The following is an 8,074-nucleotide window of genomic DNA, read 5'->3' on the forward strand; positions in this document are numbered from 1 at the left end:
CTCCCAGGAGCCGCTCAAAGCACAAACTCTTAGAAGATTCAGTCTTCTTGTACGTAAGTCGGCATTGTCTCTTTTGTATTCAATCCCGATGCATATACTGTGTTTCATGGTCAATCGGAAGGTCCAAGGGATACAGTAAACGTGCACTGGGGCATCGGAATCTAACACTTTTCCCCCAGGAGCCGCTCAAACCACAAACTCTTAGAAAATTCACTCTTCTTGTACATAAGTCGGCATTGTCCCTTTTGTATTCAATCCCGATGCAAGTTCTGTCTATCATGGTCAATGTGAAGGTCTAAGGGATACAGTAAACCTGCACTGGTGCAACGGGATCTAATACTGGTCTCCCAGGAGCCGCTCAAAGCACATACTCTGAGAAGATTCATTCTTCTTGTACTTAAGTCTTCATTGTCCCATTTGTATTCAATCCCGATGCAATTTCTGTGTTTCATGGTCAATGTGAAGGTCGAAGGGATACAGTAAACCTGCACTGGTGCATCGGAATCTAATACTGATCTGCCAGGAGCCGCTCTAACCACAAACTCTCAAAAACTTCACTCATCTTGCACTTATGTCGGCATTGTCCCTTTTGTATTCAATCCCGAAGTAATTTTTGTGTTTCATGGTCAATGTGAAGGTCCAACGGATACAGTAAACCTGCACTGGTGCATCGGACTCTAATACTGGTATCCCAGGAACCGCTCAAAGCACAAACTCTGAAGAGATCCACTCTTCTTGTACTTAAGTCGGCATTGTCCCTTTTGTATTCAATCCCGATGCAATTTCTGTGTTTCATGGTCAATGGGAAGGGCCAAGGGGTACAGTAAACCTGCACTGGTGCGTCGGAACCTAACACTGGTCTCCCAGGAGCCGCTCAAAGCACAAACTCTCAGAAGCTTCAGCCTTCTTGTACTTAAGTCGGCATTATCTCTTTTGTATTCAATCCCGATGCATATTCTGTGTTTCATGGTCAATGTGAAGGTCCAAGGGATACCGTTAACCAGCACTGGTGCATCAGAATTTAATACTGGGCTCCCAGGAGCCGCTCAAAACACAAAATCTTATAAGACTCATCGTTCTTGTACTTAAGTCGGCATTGTCCCTTTTGTATTCAATCCCGATGCAATTTCTGTGTTTCATGGTCAATGTGAAGGTCCAAGGGATACAGTAAACTTGCACTGGTGCATCGGAATTTAACACTTTTCTCCCAGGAGCCGCTCAAACCACAAACTCTTAGAAAATTCACTCTTCTTGTACATAAGTCAGCATTGTCCCTTTTGTATTCAGTCCCGATGCAATTTCTGTGTTTCATGGTCAATGTGAAGGTCAAAGGGATACAGTAAACGTGTACTGGTGCATCCGAATCTAATACTGGTCTCCCATGAACCGCTCAAAGCACAAACTCTTAGAAGATTCACAACTCTTCTACTTAAGTCGGCATTGTCCATTTTGTATTCAATCCCGATGCAAGTTCTGTGTTTAAAATTCAATGTGAAGGTCCAAGGGATACAGTAAACCTGCACTGGTGCATCGGAATCTAACACTGGTCTCCCAGGAGCCGCTCAAACCACAAACTCTTAGAAGATTCACTCCTCTTGTACTTAAGTCGGCATTGAGCATTTTGAATTCAATCCCGATGCAATTTCTGCGTTTCATGGTCAATGTGAAGGTCAAAGGGATGCAGTTATCCTGCACTGGTGCAACGGAATCTAATACTGGTCACTCAGGAGCCGCTCAAACCACAAAATCTTAGAAAATTCACCTTCTTGTACTTAAGTCGGCATTGTCCCTTTTGTATTCAATCCCAATGCAATTTCTGTGTTTCATGGTCAATGTGAAGGTCAAAGGGATACAGTAAACGTGTACTGGTGCATCGGAATCTAATACTGGTCTCCCAAGAGCTGCTCAAAACACAAACTCTTAGATGATTAACTCTTATTGTACTTAAGTCGGCAGTCCCTTTTGTATTCAATCCCGATGCAATTTCTGTGTTTCATGGTCAATGTGAAGGTCCAAGGGATACAGTAAATCTGCACTGGTGCATCGATATCTAATGCTGGTCTGCCAGGAGCCGCTCAAACCACAAACTCTTACTAAATTCACTCTTCTTGCACTAATGTCGGCATTGTCCCTTTTGTATTCAATCCCAAAGCAACGTTTGTGTTTCCTGGTCAATGTGAAGGTCCAAGGGATACAGTAAACGTGAACTGGTGCATCGGAATCTAATACTGGTCTCCCAGGAGCCGCTGAAAGCACAAAATCTTCGAATATTCACTCTTCTTGTACTTAAGTTGGCATTGTATCTTTAGTATTCAATCCCCATGCAATTTCTGTGTTTCATGGTCTATGTGAAGGTCCAAGCGATGCAGTAAACCTGCACAGGTGCATCGTAATCTAATACTGGTCTCCCAGGAGCCGCTCAAAGCACAAACTCTTGCAAGATTCACTCTTCTTGTTCTTAACTCTTCATTGTCCCCTTTGTATTCAGTTCCGAAGCAATTACTGTGTTTCATGGTCAATGTGAAAGTCCAAAGGATACAGTAAACCTCCACTGGTTCATCGGAATCTAACTCTGGTCAACCTAGAGCCGCTCAAACCACAAACTCTTAGAAGATTCAATTTTCTTGTACTTAAGTCGGAGTTGTTTCTTTCGTATTCAGTCCCGATGCAATTTCTGTGTTGCATGGTCAATGTGAAGGTCCAAGGGATACAGCAATACTGCACTGGTGCATCGGAATCTAATACTGCTCTCGCAGGAGCCGCTGAAGGCACAAACTCTTCGAAGATTCACTCTTCTTGTACTTAAGTCGGCATTGTGCAATTTGTATTCAATCCCGATGTAATTTCTGGGTTTCATGGTTAATGTGAACGTCCAAGGGATACAGAAAACTTGCACTTGTGCATCGGAATCTAATACTGGTCTCCCAGGAGCCGCTCAAAGCAGAAACTCTTAGAAGATTCACCCTTCTTGTAGTTAAGTCGGCATTGTCCCTTTTGTGTTCAATTCCGATGCAATTTTTGTGTTTCATGGTCAATGTGAAAAGCCAAGGGATACAGTAAACCTGCACTGGTGCATCGGAATCTAATACTGGTGTGCCAGGAGCCGCTCAAAGCACAAACTCTTAGAAGATTCACTCTTCTTGTACTTAAGTCGGCATAGTCCCTTTTGTATTCAATCCCGATGCACTTTCTGTGTTTCATGCTCAATGTGAAAGTCCAAGTGATACAGTAAACCTGCACTGGTGCACCGGAATCTGACACTTTTCTCCCAGGAGCCTCTCTAACCACAAACTCTTAGAAAATTCACTCTTCTTATACTTAAGTCGGCATTGTCCCTTTTGTATTCAATCCCGATGCAATTTCTGCGTTTCATGGTCAATGTGAAGGTCAAAGGGATGCAGTTAACCTGCACTGGTGCAACGGAATCTAATACTGATCACTCAGGAACCGCTCAAACCACAAAATCTTAGAAAATTCACCTTCTTGTACTTAAGTCGGCATTGGCCCTTTTGTATTCAATCCCAATGCAATTTCTGTGTTTCATGGTCAATGTGAAGGTCAAAGGGATACAGTAAACGTGTACTGGTGCATCGGAATCTAATCTAGGTCTCCCAGGAGACGCTCAAAGCACAAACTCTTCGAAGATTCACACTTCTTGAGGTTACGTTGGCATTGTGAGTTTTGTATTCAATCGCGATGCAATTTCTCTGTTTCATGGTCAATGTGTAGGTTCAAGGGATACAGTAAACCTGCACTGTAGCATCGGAATCTAATACTGGTCAGCCAGGAGCCGCTCAAACCACAAACTCTTAGAAAATTCACTCTTCTTGTACTTAAGTCGGCATTGTCCCTTTTGTATTCAATCCCGATGCAAGTTCTGTCTATCATGGTCAATGTGAAGGTCTAAGGGATACAGTAAACCTGCACTGGTGCAACGGGATCTAATACTGGTCTCCCAGGAGCCGCTCAAAGCACATACTCTGAGAAGATTCATTCTTCTTGTACTTAAGTCGACATTGTTCCATTTGTATTCAATCCCGATGCAATTTCTGTGTTTCATGGTCAATGTGAAGGTCGAAGGGATACAGTAAATCTGCACTGGTGCATCGGAATCTAATACTGGTATCCCAGAAGCCGCTCAAAGCACAAACTCCGAAGAGATTCACTCTTCTTGTACTTAATTCGGCATTGTCCCTATTGTATTCGATCCCGATGCAACATCTGTAATTCACGGTCAATGTGAAGGACCAAGGGATACAGTAAACCTGCACTGGTGCATCGGACTCTAATACTGGTATCCCAGGAGCCGCTCAAAGCACAAACTCTGAAGAGATCCACTCTTCTTGTACTTAAGTCGGCATTGTCCCTTTTGTATTCAATCCCGATGCAATTTCTGTGTTTCATGGTCAGTGGGAAGGACCAAGGGTTTCAGTAAACCTGCACTGGTGCGTCGGAACCTAATACTGGTCACCCAGGAGCCGCTTAAAGCACAAACTCTTAGAAGCTTCGGCCTTCTTGTACTTTCGTCGGCATTGTCTGTTATGTATTCAATCCCGATGCATATTCTGTGTTACATGGTCAATGTGAAGGTCCAAGGGATACCGTTAACCAGCACTGGTGCATCAGAATTTAATACTGGGCTCCTAGGAGCCGCTCAAAGCACAAAATCTTATAAGACTCATCGTTCTTGTACTTAAGTCGGCATTGTCCCTTTTGTATTCAATCCCGATGCAATTTCTGTGTTTCATGGTCAATGTGAAGGTCCAAGGGATACAGTAAACTTGCACTGGTGCATCGGAATTTAACACTTTTCTCCCAGGAGCCGCTCAAACCACAAACTCTTAGAAAATTCACCCTTCTTGTACATAAGTCGGCATTGTCCCTTTTGTATTCTGTCCCGATGCAATTTCTGTGTTTCATGGTCAATGTGAAGGTCCAAGGGAGACAGTAAACCTGCACTGGTGCATCGGAATCTAATACTGGTCTCCCAGGAGACGCTCAAACACAAACTCTTAGAAGATTGACTCTTCTTGTACTTAAGTCGGCATTGTCTCTTTTGTATTCAATCCCGATGCGGTTTCTGTGTTTCATGGTCAATGTGAGCGTCCAAGGTATACAGAAAACGTGCACTTGTGCATCGGAATCTAATACTGGTCTCTCAGGAGCTGCTCAGAGCAGTAACTCTTAGAAGATTCACTCTCCTGGTACTTAAGTCGGCATTGTGCCTTTTGTATTCAATCCCGACGCATTTTCTGAGTTTCATGGTCAATGTGAAGGTCCAATTGATACAGTAAATCTGCACTAGTTCACTGGAATCTAATAGTGGTCTCCCAGGAGACGCTCAAACACAAACTCTTAGAAGATTCACTCTTCTTGTACCTAAGTCGGCATTGTCTCTTTTGTATTCAATCCCGATGGGGTTTCTGTGTTTCATGGTCAATTTGAGGGTCCAAGGTATACAGGTAACGTGCACTTGTGCATCGGAATCTAATACTGGTTTCCCAGGAGACGCTCAAAGCAGAAACTCTTAGAAGATTCACTCTTCTGGTACTTAAGACGGCATTGTGCCTTTTAAATTCAATCGCGATGGAATTTCTGTGTTTCATGGTCAATGTGAGGTCGAAGGGATACAGTAAACCTGCACTGGTGCATCGGAATCTAATACTGGTATCCCAGAAGCCGCTCAAAGCACAAACTCCGAAGAGATTCACTCTTCTTGTACTTAATTCGGCATTGTCCCTTTTGTATTCAGTTCCGAAGCAATCACTGTGTTTCATGGTCAATGTGAAAGTCCAAAGGATACAGTAAACCTCCACTGGTTCATCGGAATCTAACTCTGGTCAACCTGGAGCCGCTCAAACCACAAACTCTTAGAAGATTCAATTTTCTTGTACTTAAGTCGGAGTTGTGCCTTTCGTATTCAGTCCCGATGCAATTTCTGTGTTGCATGGTCAATGTGAAGGTCCAAGGGATACAGCAATACTGCACTGGTGCATCGGAATCTAATACTGCTCTCGCAGGAGCCGCTGAAGGCACAAACTCTTAGAAGATTCACTCTTCTTGTACTTAAGTCGGCATTGTGCAATTTGTATTCAATCCCGATTTAATTTCTGTGTTTCATGGTTAATGTGAACGTCCAAGGGATACAGAAAACCTGCACTTGTGCATCGGAATCTAATACTGGTCTCCCAGGAGCCGCTCAAAGCAGAAACTCTTAGAAGATTCACCCTTCTTGTAGTTAAGTCGGCATTGTCCCTTTTGTGTTCAATTCCGATGCAATTTCTGCGTTTCATGGTCAATGTGAAGGTCAAAGGGATGCAGTTAACCTGCACTGGTGCAACGGAATCTAATACTGGTCACTCAGGAACCGCTCAAACCACCAAATCTTAGAAAATTCACCTTCTTGTACTTAAGTCGGCATTGTCCCTTTTGTATTCAATCCCAATTCAATTTCTGTGTTTCATGGTCAATGTGAAGGTCAAAGGGATACAGTAAACGTGTACTGGTGCATCGGAATCTAATACAGGTCTCCCAGGAGACGCTCAAAGCACAAACTCCTCGAAGATTCACACTTCTTGAGGTCACGTTGGCATTGTGAGTTTTGTATTCAATCGCGATGCTATTTCTCTGTTTCATGGTCAATGTGTAGGTTCAAGGGATACAGTAAACCTGCACTGGAGCATCGGAATCTAATACTGGTCAGCCAGGAGCCGCTCAAACCACAAACTCTTAGAGAATTCACTCTTCTTGTACTTAAGTCGGCATTGTCCCTTTTGTATTCAATCCCGATGCAAGTTCTGTCTATCATGATCAATGTGAAGGTCTAAGGGATACAGTAAACCTGCACTGGTGCAACGGGATCTAATACTGGTCTCCCAGGAGCCGCTCAAAGCACATACTCTGAGAAGATTCATTCTTCTTGTACTTAAGTCGACATTGTTCCATTTGTATTCAATCCCGATGCAATTTCTGTGTTTCATGGTCAATGTGAAGGTCGAAGGGATACAGTAAACCTGCACTGGTGCATCGGAATCTAATACTGGTATCCCAGAAGCCGCTCAAATCACAAACTCCGAAGAGATTCACTCTTCTTGTACTTAATTCGGCATTGTCCCTATTGTATTCGATCCCGATGCAATATCTGTAATTCACGGTCAATGTGAAGGACCAAGGGATACAGTAAACCTGCACTGGTGCATCGGACTCTAATACTGGTATCCCAGGAGCCGCTCAAAGCACAAACTCTGAAGAGATCCACTCTTCTTGTACTTAAGTCGGCATTGTCCCTTTTGTATTCAATTCCGATGCAATATCTGTGTTTCATGGTCAATGGGAAGGACCAAGGGGTTCAGTAAACCTGCACTGGTGCGTCGGAACCTAATACTGGTCTCCCAGGAGCCGCTCAAAGCACAAACTCTTAGAAGCTTCAGCCTTCTTGTACTTAAGTCGGCATTGTCTCTTTTGTATTCAATCCCGATGCATATTCTGTGTTTCATGGTCAATGTGAAGGTCCAAGGGATACCGTTAACCAGCACTGGTGCATCAGAATTTAATACTGGGCTCCTAGGAGCCGCTCAAAGCCCAATATCTTATAGGACTCATCGTTCTTGTACTTAAGTCGGCATTGTCCCTTTTGTATTCAATCCCGATGCAATTTCTGTGTTTCATGATCAATGTGAAAGTCCAAGGGATACAGTAAACTTGCACTGGTGCATCGGAACTTAACACTTTCCTCCCAGGAGCCGCTCAAACCACAAACTCTTAGAAAATTCACTCTTCTTGTACATAAGTCGGCATTGTCCCTTTTGTATTCAGTCCCGATGCAATTTCTGTGTTTCATGGTCAATGTGAAGGTCCAAGGGAGAAAGTAAACCTGCACTGGTGCATCGGAATCTAATACTGGTCTCCCAGGAGAAGCTCAAACACAAACTCTTAGAAGATTGACTCTTCTTGTACTTAAGTCGGCATTGTCTCTTTTGTATTCAATCCCGATGCGGTTTCTGTGTTTCATGGTCAATGTGAGGGTCCAAGGTATACAGAAAACGTGCACTTGTGCATCGGAATCTAATACTGG

Source organism: Schistocerca piceifrons, unplaced genomic scaffold, assembly GCF_021461385.2.
Source record: "Schistocerca piceifrons isolate TAMUIC-IGC-003096 unplaced genomic scaffold, iqSchPice1.1 HiC_scaffold_902, whole genome shotgun sequence".
Classification (NCBI taxonomy): Eukaryota; Metazoa; Arthropoda; class Insecta; order Orthoptera; family Acrididae; genus Schistocerca; species Schistocerca piceifrons.